General features: G+C 48.7%; 1 protein-coding gene across 2 annotated transcripts in view; it reads right to left on the bottom strand.

The window, feature by feature from the left end:
• The window catches only part of FCHO1 (FCH and mu domain containing endocytic adaptor 1), a 160,958-nt gene extending 145,098 nt beyond the window's left edge, over positions 1-15,860 (bottom strand). The window contains exon 1 of one of the 2 annotated variants that reach the window (XM_078671088.1): positions 15,781-15,860. The gene's annotated coding sequence lies outside the window, so the exon portion shown is untranslated. Of the gene's footprint in view, positions 1-6,795; positions 6,897-15,780 lie in introns of those variants that run through there. The other variant, XM_078671089.1, reaches the window with a different exon arrangement.
• Positions 15,861-16,738: the final 878 nt, after the last annotated feature.

Genomic DNA, 16,738 nt, shown 5'->3' with positions numbered 1-16,738 from the left:
TGCGGCGGCAACATTCACAGCATTCCTGTTGTTGCGCGCATTTGTCGTGAAATCGGTGCGAATACTTCACGGCCACAGATATCCAACTTTAGATTTCCTTTAATTTCTCCAAAACTACTGAACGGATTTACACCAAATTACAAAACGCACAATCTGCGGACCGAAAGCTAGCTTTCCGACAAACTTGGTGTCATTTTGTTTAGCGGTTCGGGCTGCAGGCGTGTCTAAAGAGACTATGGGAATTAACATGAGAAACACACTTTTTTGACACCAATTCCCCCCCTCCCTTGACAGATCACCCCAAAATGTTGCATGCACAACAAGATGCACATCACTAGCAGAAGGGTGGCATTACATTCTGTCCATCAACTGTGTTTTTTGCAATTTTCACCCCGAGTGGGCTGGGTATGCTCAGACGTGAGTCCCAGGCTCTCCACACCACTGGAGTCAAGCTATCCAGGCTGATGAAGGCTGATAGCCAGAAACCGGTCCTTGGATGCTTGATTCCGGTCTGGGAAAGACATGGCTTGGTAGTTCGGACTAACTGTTCCCGTGAGGCACAGGGTCATAGCTGATTTGCATATAGCCAGTGTCTAACCCAGGGTGGTGTGGAGTGCAAAAAAACGATGGATTTAGGCCCAGATCCTTGTACTGGGGTGAATGTATGACATTGTTCTGCATTCTGTCCATCAACTGTTGTTTTTTCATTTGTCACCCCGAGTGGGCTGGGTATGCTCAGACGTGAGTCCCAGGCTCTCCACACCAAGGCTGATAGCCAGAAACCGGTCCTTGGATGCTTGATTCCGGTCTGGGAAAGACATGGCTTGGTAGTTCGAACTGGACTGTTCCCGTGAGGCACAGGGTCATAGCTGATTTGCATATAGCCAGTGTCTAACCCAGGGTGGTGTGGAGTGCAAAGAAACGATGGATTTAGGCCTAGATCCTTGTACTGGGGTGAATGTATGACATTGTTCTACATTCTGTCCATCAACTGTGGTTTTTGCAATTTTCACCCCGAGTGGGCTGGGTATGCTCAGACGTGAGTCCCAGGCTCTCCACACCACTGGAGTAAAGCTATCCAGGCTGATGAAGGCTGATAGCCAGAAACCGGTCCTTGGATGCTTGATTCCGGTCTGGGAAAGACATGGCTTGGTAGTTCGGACTGGACTGTTCCCATGAGGCACAGGGTCAAGGCTGATTTGCATATAGCCAGTGTCTAACCCAGGGTGGTGTGGAGTGCAAAAAAACGATGGATTTAGGCCCAGATCCTTGTGCTGGGGGGAATGTATGACATTGTTCTACATTCTGTCCATCAACTGTGTTTTTTGCAAATTACAATGTATGGCAGCAACCCCAACCTCCCCCCGCCCAACAGCCCTGCACATATACCCACATAGAATATAATACAATTTACAGCCTCGGCATCTCTTAACTAAAAGGTCACACAGGCGTGCCAGGTGCTGAGAGCCGCTGACGCTGCCAGGGAGTACCAATGGGGTGAAACACTGTTAATGTACGAAAGATGGGGGTGTGGGGGGGTCTGTGCACAGCCGCAGCTGTGCCCTGCAGCTCTGTCACCGCACCAGGGTGAAGATGGCAGAGGGCCAGGGCTCGGTGCCAGCTCTCTTGAAAGCCCTTCCGCTCCAAGGAGACAGGAGAAGCAGGAAGGGGCCCCAAGAATCCATATTTGTGGAGCCTGCACCTGCCCCCCAGGTCACCACCCTGCCCGTGCCAGTCTCGCACTGCCAGTCTCATCCAAAGCCCCAGGTACCAACGTGCCATGAGCAGGATAAACCAAGAACACTGAAGAGGAGAGCCGCTGCCAAAAGAGGCGGCTACGGCGGCCCTACAAGGACAAAATATGACATCTGCAGGAAGGCCTGGGAGGGCTCTGCTGGAACCACTCGTACATCAGTGGGCGCCAAAGCAGAGGCTGCAAGAACGACTGGGGCAAGGGCATCTTCAACGAGTAAAGAGGTGGCTCCTTGCCACCTGGACGCAGTGCATTCTGGGAGCGGTAGTCCCGAGTCAGGCTCACCCCAACCGAACCAACTGGACTGAAGCAGCAGCAATGAAAAGATTTGTAAAGGGAAAACTCAGTCATGAAACTGCGAAAATGCCAAAGAAATACATTTCCATACTGTTGAGAGGTAACAAAACAATCTGTAGAATTTTAGGCTCCCATGAGAACATAAGGCACCAACAAACAGTTTTCAAACTGATTAACAAAGATGGAAAACAGATTTAACCAAGCCCAGCCAGGTGGAGCAGAAACGATGCAAAGAGAACTCTTTCAAACAACATCAACCAAGTGATGAAAGAACAAAACAAAAACAAGCATTAGAAATGCAATCGGGCTCGGATTTATTTGAGTTTGAGCTAATGGCATTGTAAATGCCAATGTATTGTTGCTATGTGTTATGGAGTGTGTTCATGTGGTGTGTACTGCCAGTGATCTCCTTGTGAGTGTGAGAATATTGCACCGTTACTGCCTGTGATGTCCTTCTTGTGAGTGTGAGAAGCTTGCACCTCTGCTGCCTGTGGTCTCCTTGTGAGTGTAAGAAGCTTGCACTGCTGCTGCCTGTGATGTCGTTCTTGTGAGTGGGAGAAGATTGCACCTCAGCTGCCTGTGGTCTCCTTGTGAGTGTAAGAAGCTTGCACAGCTGCTGCCTGTGATGTCCTACTCACCACTCTACTCTACTCACTACTCTACTCACTACTCTACTCACTACTCTGCACTCACTACTCTGCACTCACTACTCTGCACTCACTACTCTGCACTCACTACTCTGCACTCACTACTCTGCACTCACTACTCTGCACTCACTACTCTGCACTCACTACTCTGCACTCACTACTCTGCACTCACTACTCTGCACTCACTACTCTGCACTCACTACTCTGCACTCACTACTCTGCACTCACTACTCTACTCACTACTCTACTCACTACTCTACTCACTACTCTGCACTCACTACTCACTACTCTACTCACTACTCTACTCACTACTCTACTCACTACTCTACTCACTACTCTACTCACTACTCTGCACTCACTACTCTACTCACTACTCTACTCACTACTCTCCTCACTACTCTACTCACTACTCTACTCACTACTCTGCACTCACTACTCACTACTCTACTCACTACTCACTACTCTACTCACTACTCACTACTCTACTCACTACTCTGCACCCACTACTCACTACTCTGCTCACTACTGACTACTCTACTCACTACTCTACTCACTACTCTACTCACTACTCACTACTCTGCTCACTACTCTCCACTCTACTCACTACTCACTACTCTACTCACTACTCTACTCACTACTCTACTCACTACTCACTACTCACTTCTCTACTCACTACTCTGCACTCACTACTTTACTCACTACTCTACTCACCTCACTACTCTACTCACCTCACTACTCTACTCACTACTCGACTCACTACTCACTACTCGACTCACTACTCACTACTCTACTCACTACTCACTACTCTACTCACTACTCACTACTCTGCACTCACTACTCACTACTCTACTCACTACTCTACTCACTACTCACTTCTCTACTCACTACTCTGCACTCACTACTTTACTCACTACTCTACTCACCTCACTACTCTACTCACTACTCTACTCACTACTCACTACTCACTACTCACTACTCACTACTCACTACTCTACTCACTACTCACTACTCACTACTCACTACTCACTACTCTACTCACTACTCTACTCACTACTCACTACTCTACTCACTACTCACTACTCTACTCACTACTCACTACTCTGCACTCACTACTCACTACTCTACTCACTACTCTACTCACTACTCACTACTCACTTCTCTACTCACTACTCTGCACTCACTACTTTACTCACTACTCTACTCACCTCACTACTCTACTCACTACTCTACTCACCTCACTACTCTACTCACTACTCACTACTCTGCACTCACTACTCACTACTCTACTCACTACTCTCCACTCACTACTCTACTCACTACTCTGTACTAACTACTCTACTCACTACTCACTACTCTACTCACTACTCACTACTCTGCACTCACTACTCACTACTCTGCACTCACTACTCACTACTCTGCACTCACTACTCACTACTCTGCACTCACTACTCACTACTCTGCACTCACTACTCTGCACTCACTACTCACTACTCTACTCACTACTCTACTCACTACTCACTACTCACTACTCACTACTCTGCCCTCACTACTCTGCCCTCACTACTCTGCCCTCACTACTCTGCCCTCACTACTCTGCCCTCACTACTCTGCCCTCACTACTCTGCCCTCACTACTCTGCCCTCACTACTCTGCCCTCACTACTCTGCCCTCACTACTCTGCACTCACACGGACAAACAGTTGTACGGCAACACTCTCCGTAGAAACCTTCTTTTAAACATAAATATATTTTATTTCATGTTAAGAAGTATATATAAATAAAACAAATATTGTTATTACAAAATATGTGAATAACTTTTAGTCAATGTAAGTATTTCTTTAAAAAACATTACATTATTTCAAATAAATTCTATACGTAAACTTTAAGATGCATGCAGAGGGGTGGGGGCAAACCTGAATTTGTCAATATTTGTGAAGCACAGCTTCGGCGTTTCCTCTGCACTGGGAGGGGTCAGAATTAAGGGTATGGAAAAAGTTTTGGTTTTTTTTTTACACAGGCTACTTTTGCCAAGTGTCTGGATTCCGACATTCAAGTTGGAGAAGTTCCTCAGTTTAATTGCATCTTTGCCCGTGTAAATATGAGCCACAGGTGTCTTTGCCCTTTAAACGAAAGCCTCTCTCCGTTCTGGGGCTTTGGAACTCTCCCTGGCCTTCGGCGTGCCTGGCAGCGCCTCTCCTGCCTCTTCGCGGTGAAACTGACCCGGCCCTACCAACGCTCACGCATCGGGCGTGAGCACGCCTGTGCCGGCCCCGGCTCTTCCTCTCGGCTCGAGGACAGAGTTAAAGGCGGGCCGGCCCAGCGGTGCAGGAGGGCTCCTGGAGCAGTGCGGGCGGCAGGGGGAGGCTCGGAGTCCCTGACGGGGAGTGCAGACGAAGCCTTCAGCTTTCACTCACCCGTGGGGGCTCTGGGCACTCGGCGACTTCCAAGGATTCCAGCGGGAGGGGCTGGAGCGCGCTCACGGCTGCAGGCAGGCACACAGAGCAGAGCGGTGCGAGTCTGGTGAAAGGAACGGCTCGCACCGCGGGGGATATTAACAGTACCTTGGCACTTGCAGGCAGGAGCGGCAACCAAGGGGAAGACAAACGTTGCGGGCCCCTAGCCCGAGCATGTATGAGTCATCTTCTGTGAGCCTCGCCTGCTGCCTCTCGTCATTTAACATTGAACGCGCTCACCGCTGTGAACGCGTTCGCATCATCTGGCTTGCATTACACGGGCACTCTGACAGCTCGTAATTAAGATTAATCACTCTGCCATGCTCGTTCTCGAACACAAAATGCCACATCGGGCACGCGTACATTACTTACAGCCTATCACTTCAAGGCTACTACATACACAGCACAGGGAAGACGAATCACTGACCAGATGCCAGAAAACGCAAAGGAATGTGTGGAATTCCTCTCACCAAGGCCCTTCTTCTTCTTCTTCTTTTTTTTCTTATAACATTAGGATCTCTTAACTCCTCCCCCAGGGGGAGGAGTCAGAGCCCTAAAAAGGAAAGGAAAACCCTTAACGTGAGAATAAGAGGAAAGGAACCAGGTGATCAGCCCCACCGCTGCAATCCCCGACTGGTAGATTTCTCCTCACTATCAGGCCTTGAGCACAAGCCGGAGAAGGGCTCTTGGTGGACACACAATTGTAAAACCTGCCTTTTAATTTCAAGAACTTCAGGTAAAAGCTACAAAAAAGTTACTACTCAAGTGGAGAAGTGTGGCTCAATGGTTAGAGCGGCAGACCATGATGCAGAGGTCTAGCCCGGGACCAGGGTTCAATTCCCCGCCTCGGCGGGTTCTTGGGCTCAAAAATTCCACGGACTCGATAATTCTCACCTCGGTGCCTATTCCAATCATGGAGTCCCACTCTGCAACTCTGGGCAATAGCTTGCTTAATCTCCACAACGGCCCCCTCAACGCTAAGGATGCCTGGCTTCACCTTGGGGGTGCCCAAGAGTGGACACCTCACAGGGAAAGCCAGGATGGGTTCCACAGCGGTATTCGTACAAGCGCCTTGAGACCCTTGCGGGTGAGTAGTGCGCTATACAAGTATCAATTTACATTTACAAATGACTGTTTGCCAAGATACTTTTTTTTTTCTCGAAGTCCATCAAAAGTAACGGATGGATCGCCTACTTTTGGGCTCATTGGGTGAGGTTGCGTACACACATCCAAACAGGTAGGACAAACAAAAACATACTAGTTAAATAATAAAAGCACATAAAATGGAGTAAGAAAAAAAAATGTGGTTTGCCATTACTACCACGTGTCAATGTCTTTTCATCTAAAAACCCATATTAAAGTTTAAACTTTTTACAAGTTTTTTTTATATGAATGCGGAAATGTTATCAAAATTTAAGGAAAGTCACATTAAATTACTTTCGCCCTAATATGTACACAGTCAAAGCCCTCGCAGCATTTGGGGTTCCGCACTAGATCAGGTAATCTTCAGAAATACAATTCAACAATGAAATTGCATTACGTCTAATAATAATTAAAAATATCAAAACTAAATATCACATGCATTACAAAGATTGTTGACAATAAGCAGCAGATAAGATGGCATAAAATACGTTGTGCGTGTTTACCTTAAGGATCAAGGACTGCGGGAGCGCTGGCACACAGCAGCGAAGCGTCAACTAGAAGACCAAAGCCAGCCGTGACTCTACCGTCACACATCGGTGAAGCCATGGCTAGAACACTATGGCCAGCTGTGACACTAGCGGCATACACCAGCAAAGCCTAGAATAGAAGATCAAAGCCAGCTGTGACGCTACTGGCATAGCCTAGACTAGACTAGACCACTAAGGCCAGCTGTGACACTACCGGCATACACCAGCAAAGCCTAGAATAGAAGATCAAAGCCAGCTGTGACCCTACCGGCATAGCCTAGACTAGACTAGACCACTAAGGCCAGCTGTGACACTACCGGCATACACCAGCAAAGCCTAGAATAGAAGATCAAAGCCAGCTGTGACGCTACTGGCATAGCCTAGACTAGACTAGACCACTAAGGCCAGCTGTTACACTACCGGCATACCCCAGCAAAGCCTAGAATAGAAGATCAAAGCCAGCTGTGACGCTGCTGGCATAGCCTAGACTAGACTAGACTAGACCACTAAGGCCAGCTGTGACACTTTCGGCATACACCAGCAAAGCCTAGAATAGAAGATCAAAGCCAGCTGTGACACTACTGGCATACACCAGCAAAGCCTAGAATAGAAGATCAAAGCCAACTGTGACGCTACTGGCATAGCCTAGACTAGACTAGAACACTAAGGCCAGCTGTGACACTACTGGCATACACCAGCAAATCCTAGAATAGAAGATCAAAGCCAGCAGTGACCCTACCAGCATAGCCTATACAAGAATAGAAGACTAAAGAAAGCTGTGACCCTACCGGCATACACTGGCAAAGCCACACTAGAAGACCAAAGCCAGCTGTGACCCTACCGGCATAGCCTAGACTAGAAGACTAAAGCCAGCTGTGACCCTACCAGCATACACTGGCAAAGCCACAACTAGAAGACCAAAGCCAGCTGTGACCCTACCGGCATAGCCTAGACTCGAAGACTAAAGCCAGCTGTGACCCTACCGGCATAGCCTAGACTCGAAGACTAAAGCCAGCTGTGACCCTACCGGCATAGCCTAGACAATACTAGAAGACTAAAGCCAGCCGTGACCCTACCGGCATACACTGGCAAAGCCACAACTAGAAGACTAAAGCCAGCTGTGACCCTACCGGCATAGCCTAGACAAGACTAGAAGACTAAAGCCAGCTGTGACCCTACCGGCATACACCGGCAAAGCCACAACTAGAAGACCATAGCCAGCTGTGACCCTCCCGGCATACACCAGCAAACCCTAGAATAGAAGATCAAAGCCAGCTGTGACCCTACCAGCATACACTGGCAAAGCCACAACTAGAAGACCAAAGCCAGCTGTGACCCTATCGGCATAGGCTAGACAAGACTAGAAGACTAAGGCCAGCCGTGACCCTACCGGCATACACTGGCAAAGCCACAACTAGAAGATCAAAGCCAGCTGTGACCTTACCGGCATACACTGGCAAAGCCACAACTAGAAGACCAAAGCCAGCTGTGACCCTACCGGCATACACCAGCACAGTCACAACTAGAAGACCAAAGCTAGCTGTGACCCTACCGACATACACTGGCAAAGCCACAACTAGTAGACCAAAGCCAGCTGTGACCCTACCGGCATACACCAGCAAAGACACAACTAGAAGAGCAAAGCCAGCTGTGACCCTACCGGCATACACAGGCAAAGCCACAACTAGAAGAGCAAAGCCAGCTGTGACCCTACCGGCATACACAGGCAAAGCCACAACCAGAAGACCAAAGCCAGCTGTGACCCTACCGGCATAGCCTAGACTAGAAGACCAAATCCAGCTGTGACTCTACCGGCATAGCCTAGACTAGAACACTAAGGCCAGCTGTGCCACTACCGGCATACACCAGCAAAGCCTAGAGTAGAAGATCAAAGCCAGCTATGACCCTACCGGCATAGCCTAGACAAGACTAGAAGACTAAAGCCAGCCGTGACCCTACCGGCATACACTGGCAAAGCCGCAACTAGAAGACCAAAGCCAGCCGTGACCCTACCGGCATACACTGGCAAAGCCACAACTAGAAGACCAAAGCCAGCCGTGACCCTACCGGCATACACTGGCAAAGCCACAACTAGAAAAGCAAAGCCAGCTGTGACCCTACCGGCATACACTGGCAAAGCCACAACTAAAAGACCAAAGCCAGCTGTGACCCTACCGACATACACTGGCAAAGCCACAACTAAAAGACCAAAGCCAGCTGTGACCCTACCGGCTTACACTGGCAAAGCCACAACTAGAAGACCAAAGCCAGCTGTGACCCTACCGGCTTACACTGGCAAAGCCGCAACTAGAAGACCAAAGCCAGCCGTGACCCTACCGGCATACACCAGCAAAACCACAACTAGAAGACCAAAGCCAGCTGTGACCCTACCGGCATAGCCTAGACTAGAAGACCAAATCCAGCTGTGACTCTACCGGCATAGCCTAGACTAGAACACTAAGGCCAGCTGTGACACTACCGGCATACACCAGCAAAGCCTAGAGTAGAAGATCAAAGCCAGCTATGACCCTACCGGCATAGCCTAGACAAGACTAGAAGACTAAAGCCAGCCGTGACCCTACCGGCATACACTGGCAAAGCCGCAACTAGAAGACCAAAGCCAGCCGTGACCCTACCGGCATACACTGGCAAAGCCACAACTAGAAGACCAAAGCCAGCCGTGACCCTACCGGCATACACTGGCAAAGCCACAACTAGAAGACCAAAGCCAGCCGTGACCCTACCGGCATACACCAGCAAAACCACAACTAGAAGACCAAAGCCAGCTGTGACCCTACCGGCATAGCCTAGACTAGAAGACCAAATCCAGCTGTGACTCTACCGGCATAGCCTAGACTAGAACACTAAGGCCAGCTGTGACACTACCGGCATACACCAGCAAAGCCTAGAGTAGAAGATCAAAGCCAGCTATGACCCTACCGGCATAGCCTAGACAAGACTAGAAGACTAAAGCCAGCCGTGACCCTACCGGCATACACTGGCAAAGCCGCAACTAGAAGACCAAAGCCAGCCGTGACCCTACCGGCATACACTGGCAAAGCCACAACTAGAAGACCAAAGCCAGCCGTGACCCTACCGGCATACACTGGCAAAGCCACAACTAGAAGACCAAAGCCAGCCGTGACCCTACCGGCATACACTGGCAAAGCCACAACTAAAAGACCAAAGCCAGCTGTGACCCTACCGACATACACTGGCAAAGCCACAACTAAAAGACCAAAGCCAGCTGTGACCCTACCGGCTTACACTGGCAAAGCCACAACTAGAAGACCAAAGCCAGCTGTGACCCTACCGGCTTACACTGGCAAAGCCGCAACTAGAAGACCAAAGCCAGCCGTGACCCTACCGGCATACACCAGCAAAACCACAACTAGAAGACCAAAGCCAGCCGTGACCCTATCAGTATACATCGCTGATGCCAAGGTTCAAAGAGCAAGGCCGCTATGAAGGTACCTACGTACACCAGCGAAGCCAGGGCTCAAAGACCACGGCCAGCCATGACCCCACCAGCGTAAACCCTATAATTAATGCAATCAGTGTAAGTGGCTGACTCATCTCTTCAATTGGATCAGTCTAATCCCGGCTCAACCGGCAGGGTGAACTAATTCAGGAAAGAAATGTTGGGGGCCATTAACAGTCTTGTTGGAGAAAGCTAAAGTTGTGCGGTTGGTGTAGCCCAACGTGAACAGCTCTCAAAACTAGAGGGCACCCCTCAAAAGACAGGAGATAGAGGGTACACGTAGGAAGTTGGGGACAGGGACCCCCACCACACAAAACCCCTCTGAATGCCTCTACCTGCCCGACTGAGCTCGACAGTCACTGCTATAAAGTGCAGCCCGGTGTGAGGGAAAGCACTTACTGTGCCTCTAGGCACCCGGATGGGCGGGTTGGTGCCCACAGCTTCCATTCAAGCAAGTTACCTAAAGAAGGGGGGGGTTGAAGGAGCGCAGAAACCAGGGATTGCCAACTCACAAGCTCCCCTCGTGTCTGCACCGACGGTAGGTGAGCAGAGGGTGACATTCAAGAAAATTCTGTCCCAGAGTTGGACAGTCAGAGCATGCATCCCCCCGAGCAGGGGGGAGGTCAGAGGTGAAGAGGGCACTGGAAGCGAGCTGAGGCCAGGCAGGTATCCGAGGAGAGCTTGGCCGCCCCTCTCCGCTTTCACTTATACGTTTCTAAGCACCAGTAAGCTCAGCGCCTTGAACCCTGGAAGGAAGGCTGTCTTCGAGGCGCTGTCTTCAAGGCACTATCGAGAATGACCCTACACGCAACTCTGTCACTGCAGATGCAGAGACACCCCAGAGTCTGGGACGGGACAGCAGAGAGCACACTCTGACGGGCGGGAGGCTTATAAAGACACCACCAGCATGAGGGCCGAAGAGTTGTAACCCGAGGCGCTATACTCTGCAGGCACCGCCCTGACGGAAGCCCGAGCAGCGCATTCCTGGCACGGGTGAGCTCACTGCAGCTCGGCTCGTGCAGCGCTGCGGGATTACAACGCGCCTGAGGCCACAGAGCGCAAAGTGTGGCCCGGGGCTGCACACAGACACGAGTGTGCGGCCGTTCACACCGGCAGCGGTGCCTGGGCACTTCTATGGTGTGGGGTGAGATGTGGCAGAGCCCAGCCGTGCTGCACATGCGGAACTGCGGGGCCAACTCACTCCTTCAGCCTTCCGAAGTCCACACATGAAGAGCTGCAGTAGTATTGTATCCGCAGCAAGACACAGGGGAGGGGGAGGGGGAGGGGGAGGGGGAGGGGGAGGGGGAGGGGGAGGGGGAGAGAGAGAGAGAGAGAGAGAGAGAGAGAGAGAGAGAGAGAGAGAGAGAGAGAGAGAGAGAGAGAGAGAGAGAGAGAGAGAGAGAGAGAGAGAGAGAGAGAGAGAGAGAGAGTGTGTATATATATATATATATATATATATATATATATATACACACACACACACTGAAAAAACAAAGCTTAAAATTACGTTATAGGTGACATTGCCAGTTGCAACATAACATTTTAAACAAAAAATAATACTCGGGATAAAGTTTTCAAGAGCGATCATTTCATTCTCTACTTTTGAAAGCCGAGAATAAAACAACCTGAAATTCTCACTGGGAAATAATAATAAAAAAAGATATTAACTATGAATTATGGGCAATTGTTTCATGCAACCCTTGCTTCCTTTGCAGCTACAAATCCATGCACTGGATATTTCTTGTCCCTTTTCTAACCCTTCTATGCCGCATAGGACATGCGTTGTCGTTATTCTATGCTCTATTTACTCATTTGACCATGTAACATTGTATTTTTATGTGTCATTGTCATTCTATGCTCTAGTAACACACGTTTACTACGTAACACTTTTTTCCCTATGTTTTACTAGGCCTCTATAACTGATGTAATTTGTAACCTGGAACTCACGGGTACTCATGTAAAGCGCTCTGATACATCCGGGTCTATCCAGGACTATATCAAACTTTTCAAATAGATAAATATTTAGGGGGGGAAGAGGTGTGGCGCCAGGGCGACTGACTCCGGAATCTGGGGATCCCGGTTCGATCCCCGGCTCCAGCGGCAGATTAGCCCAGCAGCATGTGACTCTGGGCAATAGCTCGCTTAATCTTCCCGACGGCCCCAAGCGCCTAGAGACCCTTACGGGTGATTGTGCGCTTTACAAATGTGGATTATTATTATTATAATATTTCAGCATAAAGACCTTTTTTAGATCAGGCAGCAACAGGAGTACACCATCTTCTCGAGGCAGGTTCCTGCATATGTCGGACTCCCCTTTTTTTGTGTTTTGGGACTATTCGCTTTAATATATGAGTAAAGCCAGCCAAGGTGGAATGAGTAAGCAATTGGAAAAGGAAGCGTAGGACGGGCAGGGGTCTTGTGAACAGAGAGACTAGGTTGGTGTAGTAGTTTAGGGCGAGGAGTGTCATGTCTGCACCATCCTAAATTGTGCCTTTTACGATGCACACAAGACTATGTAAAATAGGGGTGTAGATGTACATAGACGAGTGTGTAAGAGCGCAGACAGGGTGCATGAAATTGTAAATGGGAAAACTTTTTGATGGCCTGTACGCAGTGGCAAGGGACAAACACGTGCTAGGGAAGCAGGTGAAAAATAATGTAAGCAGTAAATTGCACCCAGTTGGCAGGGCATAGCTTTACGGTGTAAGCAGCGGAGGCGTGGGCAGGATTCTGGAACACGAGGTAGGCACAGGTAATGAATCACAGGCACAGGTCTGGAAATGTGTGAACAGAATTCAAAGGTTTTGGGGGTTAGGATGGGAGGGGAGAGTTGTGTGAGTGAGGGAAAGATACACCCTGCAAGCAAGGAAGGACGGCTGGGCGTAAGTATCAAGAGTTAGTGGGAGGGGAGATGGCGATTTAAGAGGATAACAGCAGAGATGTTCTTTCTAATTACTTACCTTCCATGCAGCCCTGATGTCTCCCACTCTCTTAATAGTAATCCTTTGAAAACAAAGTTGATTTTTCCTGCATGCATGTCCCCATGCCGACCTTCTTCCCAACTCCCGACATTCATTTTATTTCTCTTCCTCAGCTCCCATCCTTGGCATCGTTTTCCATACACCTCTCTATTTCTTTAATCACATCGCTCCGAAACCTTATACTGGTTTGGAATAATATGGGCTATTCCCAACATTTCGTTTACCTTTCTTGACACTAAGGGCCTGATGTATCAAAGGGTTTTAACCATTCTGTGTCTACGGGGAAATACGTCGATGCAAAAGAGCATCAACTCCTTATCGCCAACTCTTCGATATTTCTCAGTCCATTATTTTATGTCGGTGCAATCAACACTCAATGTTCCTCTCCATCTTGTATTTAACTTCCTCCAACTGACCATAATTGTCTTCCTCATCCAGCTCTATCCCTTTCCTTATTGTCCCCTTTTATATTCTCTAGACTATTCACAAGCGTTCAGAGTCTTTACAATCAAAACCTTTGCTCCGTCACTCAAACGCCTTGTCGCCACCCTGTCTCAATCCAACTTTTGTTCCTTTTATTTGTTTGCTGCCTCCTGTGCTATTTTCCCCAAATTTTGCATCCTTTACATTTTCACCTTACATTCGTCATGTATCTGCGAAGTTATACTTTTCCCATGTTATACTGTATTTATGTACCAGAGTCATTTTTTAATATATCTCCAGGTCCGCGTGCTCAATTTTTACTATTTGTCAATACACCAGATGGCATTTTGTCTTGAGATCTCAAAAGAAATGCCGTCTGGTGTATTGTTAACTTTGTCCACATCTGATATTTGCTGTGCTATGCTAAACTTTATACGGGTGTCACTTTTGATTAGGAAACGGTATGGTTAAACTTGTTTCCACAAATTTGTTTGTAGGCCATGTATATGTTGTTTATGATTGTTCTGTTCTAGATTTTCTTATAGGTATTAGGAAACTATGATTGACTGAACCTAATTTGATTGAAAGGCTATGGGTTTCAACTGTGATTACATTAATCAACGTTTCTACAACTAAATTAGTGGTATAGTTTTAAATGGTTTTCGAAATGAAATTTAAATTATGTTTTTTTTAAAAATGTATTGTTTTGACTTTTATGATTCTTGTTTGAATCGAATAAAGTTTTTGAAACGTATTGACAAATAGTAGAAATTGAAACCTCGGATCGGGAGGTGAAGGGCAATAATTGTAAAAGCCAGCCCGCGAGCAGAGATAGTGTTTGAACTGCTCCTGACATCCTTTAATTAATTAGTGTTCGTGAATAATCAGGTTTTGTGGATTTACAAGTTAATGGGTGGGGGGGGAGGGGGGCAGCCTGATTATTATTTCCCTCTTATGCTCCTTTTTGTGCATCATTTTTTTCATATAGCCAATTGGGTGGTGATGTAAGATAGGAAAGCATATAGGCTTTTTAACTGGGGAGGGTATATATACAAGAAAAGAACAGCAAAGGAGGGCACGAGGAATAGGCTATGTACAGGGGGAATAAAAAACAGATGTAACTAATCGGAAAAAGAGAGGGGCTGTGAGGGGGACAGAGGGAGTCGTTGGAAGTGATCTGATAATGGAGGTGATGGTGATAATGGTTTGATAATGGTGATGTTAGTGGAGGTGTGGAAGCTAGTGGATTCGTAGGGGGGATGGTGTGGGTTGTCAAAGTAGGTGGCAAATACATATGATGGAAAGCACAGGCAGTGGCATAACGGGAGATGATTGGGGGGGGGGGGTGCCCCAAGTCTCCCATAGTTCAGACATCCGTTGGCCTTGGGCTGTATGAGGCTCCATTGAAGGGGTGTGAGGCCCCTGAAGTGTTGGGGGTCTGGACCCTGAGGGGCTGTAGGAGACGCAGGAAAGAGGTCTACATGGATTATGAATGTACATTTGCTAGCCGGGTTTTAAGTGGGGGAGGCGGGTGTTTGTGAATGGGGGGCAGTGGGGAGATGAGGAACGGATGGGGAGTGGGAGGGGAGGTTTAATCGTGGAAGGTGAAGGGTAGGGGTGTATGGCCGGGTGAAAGCAAGAACAAGGCAGGGATGCTGAGAAGACACATAACGGGAGAGAGGAGGGATCTGAACCTGGGGCCGTGAGATTCAAAGTGGGGGCCATGGGTGGTGTACAGGGGGGGATGGAAAGTGATGAAGGCGGAATGACAGAGGTGTAAAGGGGGGGGTGTAGGTGGGTGAAGGAGGCCCAGATGCACGGCACACTCTGAAAGCCTCAATCATTCAGAACCCCTGATGCAAGCGGGTGCAGCTGCAGCCCTGACCCCGACACCCCACAACCCAGGGGAGCCCCGAAGCACCCCCCGCTCTGCATTCGGACCGGCGACAGCTGTCTGCAGATCCCAATGCATGCACCGCCCTTGCGCGCACCTTCTGCTCAAGCCCGGCCCATGCACTGTCCCCATCGCACCCCCAGGGCTGTGATATAGCATGGAGCCGCGCGCGCGCGCCCTACCTCTCCCGGGCCCGGAGCTCGCGCTGGCGGCGACGGCGGCAGCAGCAGCCTCTGTACGCCCAATCCGTAGATTCCCCCACGGCTCGCGCCTCAGGCCACGCCCACCGTACCGCCCATTGGGCTGCAGCGCACCTCAGGCCGCGCCCCCGCACTGACTGACGTCAGCAACGCCCGCCCCCAAGCCCCTGTCAGATTCGCGAACTAGGCAGCCATCTTTGACGAATGTAGAGGAGTCTCAATGTGAGTGGAGACAGAGGGGAGAGGGCTTCCAGACGCATACCATGAAGGATTTGACAATATTTAAATATATTATACAAATATTATTTTTTATGGAATCATAATTCATAGCAATGTGCGTAGATATATTTTAGTAATTTTCCTCTAATGTTGTTTGGTTTATGTATCATCAATAAAGTTAAGTTCAATTTATTTTGAAGAACTATTGTATATTGGATTTATATAAGTTACTTGTGCCATGCTAAGGGGGAAATAACTCCTTTCAGAAATGGGTGCCTCCTAATTACTTTCGAGTGACCGGGCCCATCATGAGTCCTTCTATTTGAGTCCTGCTTTGGTTTCTCTGCCCTCCGTGGACTCGAAAGAAGAGAAAAAACAGGGGGCGGAGAGATCATCCTGGACACACCCCCATGGCTGAACCGGATTGGTTTAAATGTGAGCAAGAGAAGGGCGGACAAGCGGTCCCTGGTATGGTATTGGTCCTTCTCTCTGATTGACGAGTGGGAAAGATAGAAGGGTGACGCTACGAGCTTCTTCATTTGAAGAGAGCCGGGATGTTATGTTGGGTTATTTTTGGATAGTTCATTTGCATATTTAAAGGAACAGTGCCTGTGAAGGAGGGGACCCGTACGACCTCGGTTACAGTTTTCACTCTGTCACATATGGTCAGGGCCATTGGAATCATGCTGCAAGAAAAGGCGCATTATGCAGCATAATGCAC

Source organism: Lissotriton helveticus, chromosome 12, assembly GCF_964261635.1.
Source record: "Lissotriton helveticus chromosome 12, aLisHel1.1, whole genome shotgun sequence".
In the NCBI taxonomy this organism is placed as follows: domain Eukaryota; kingdom Metazoa; phylum Chordata; class Amphibia; order Caudata; family Salamandridae; genus Lissotriton; species Lissotriton helveticus.
This window is presented reverse-complemented; position numbering and strand designations above follow the sequence as displayed.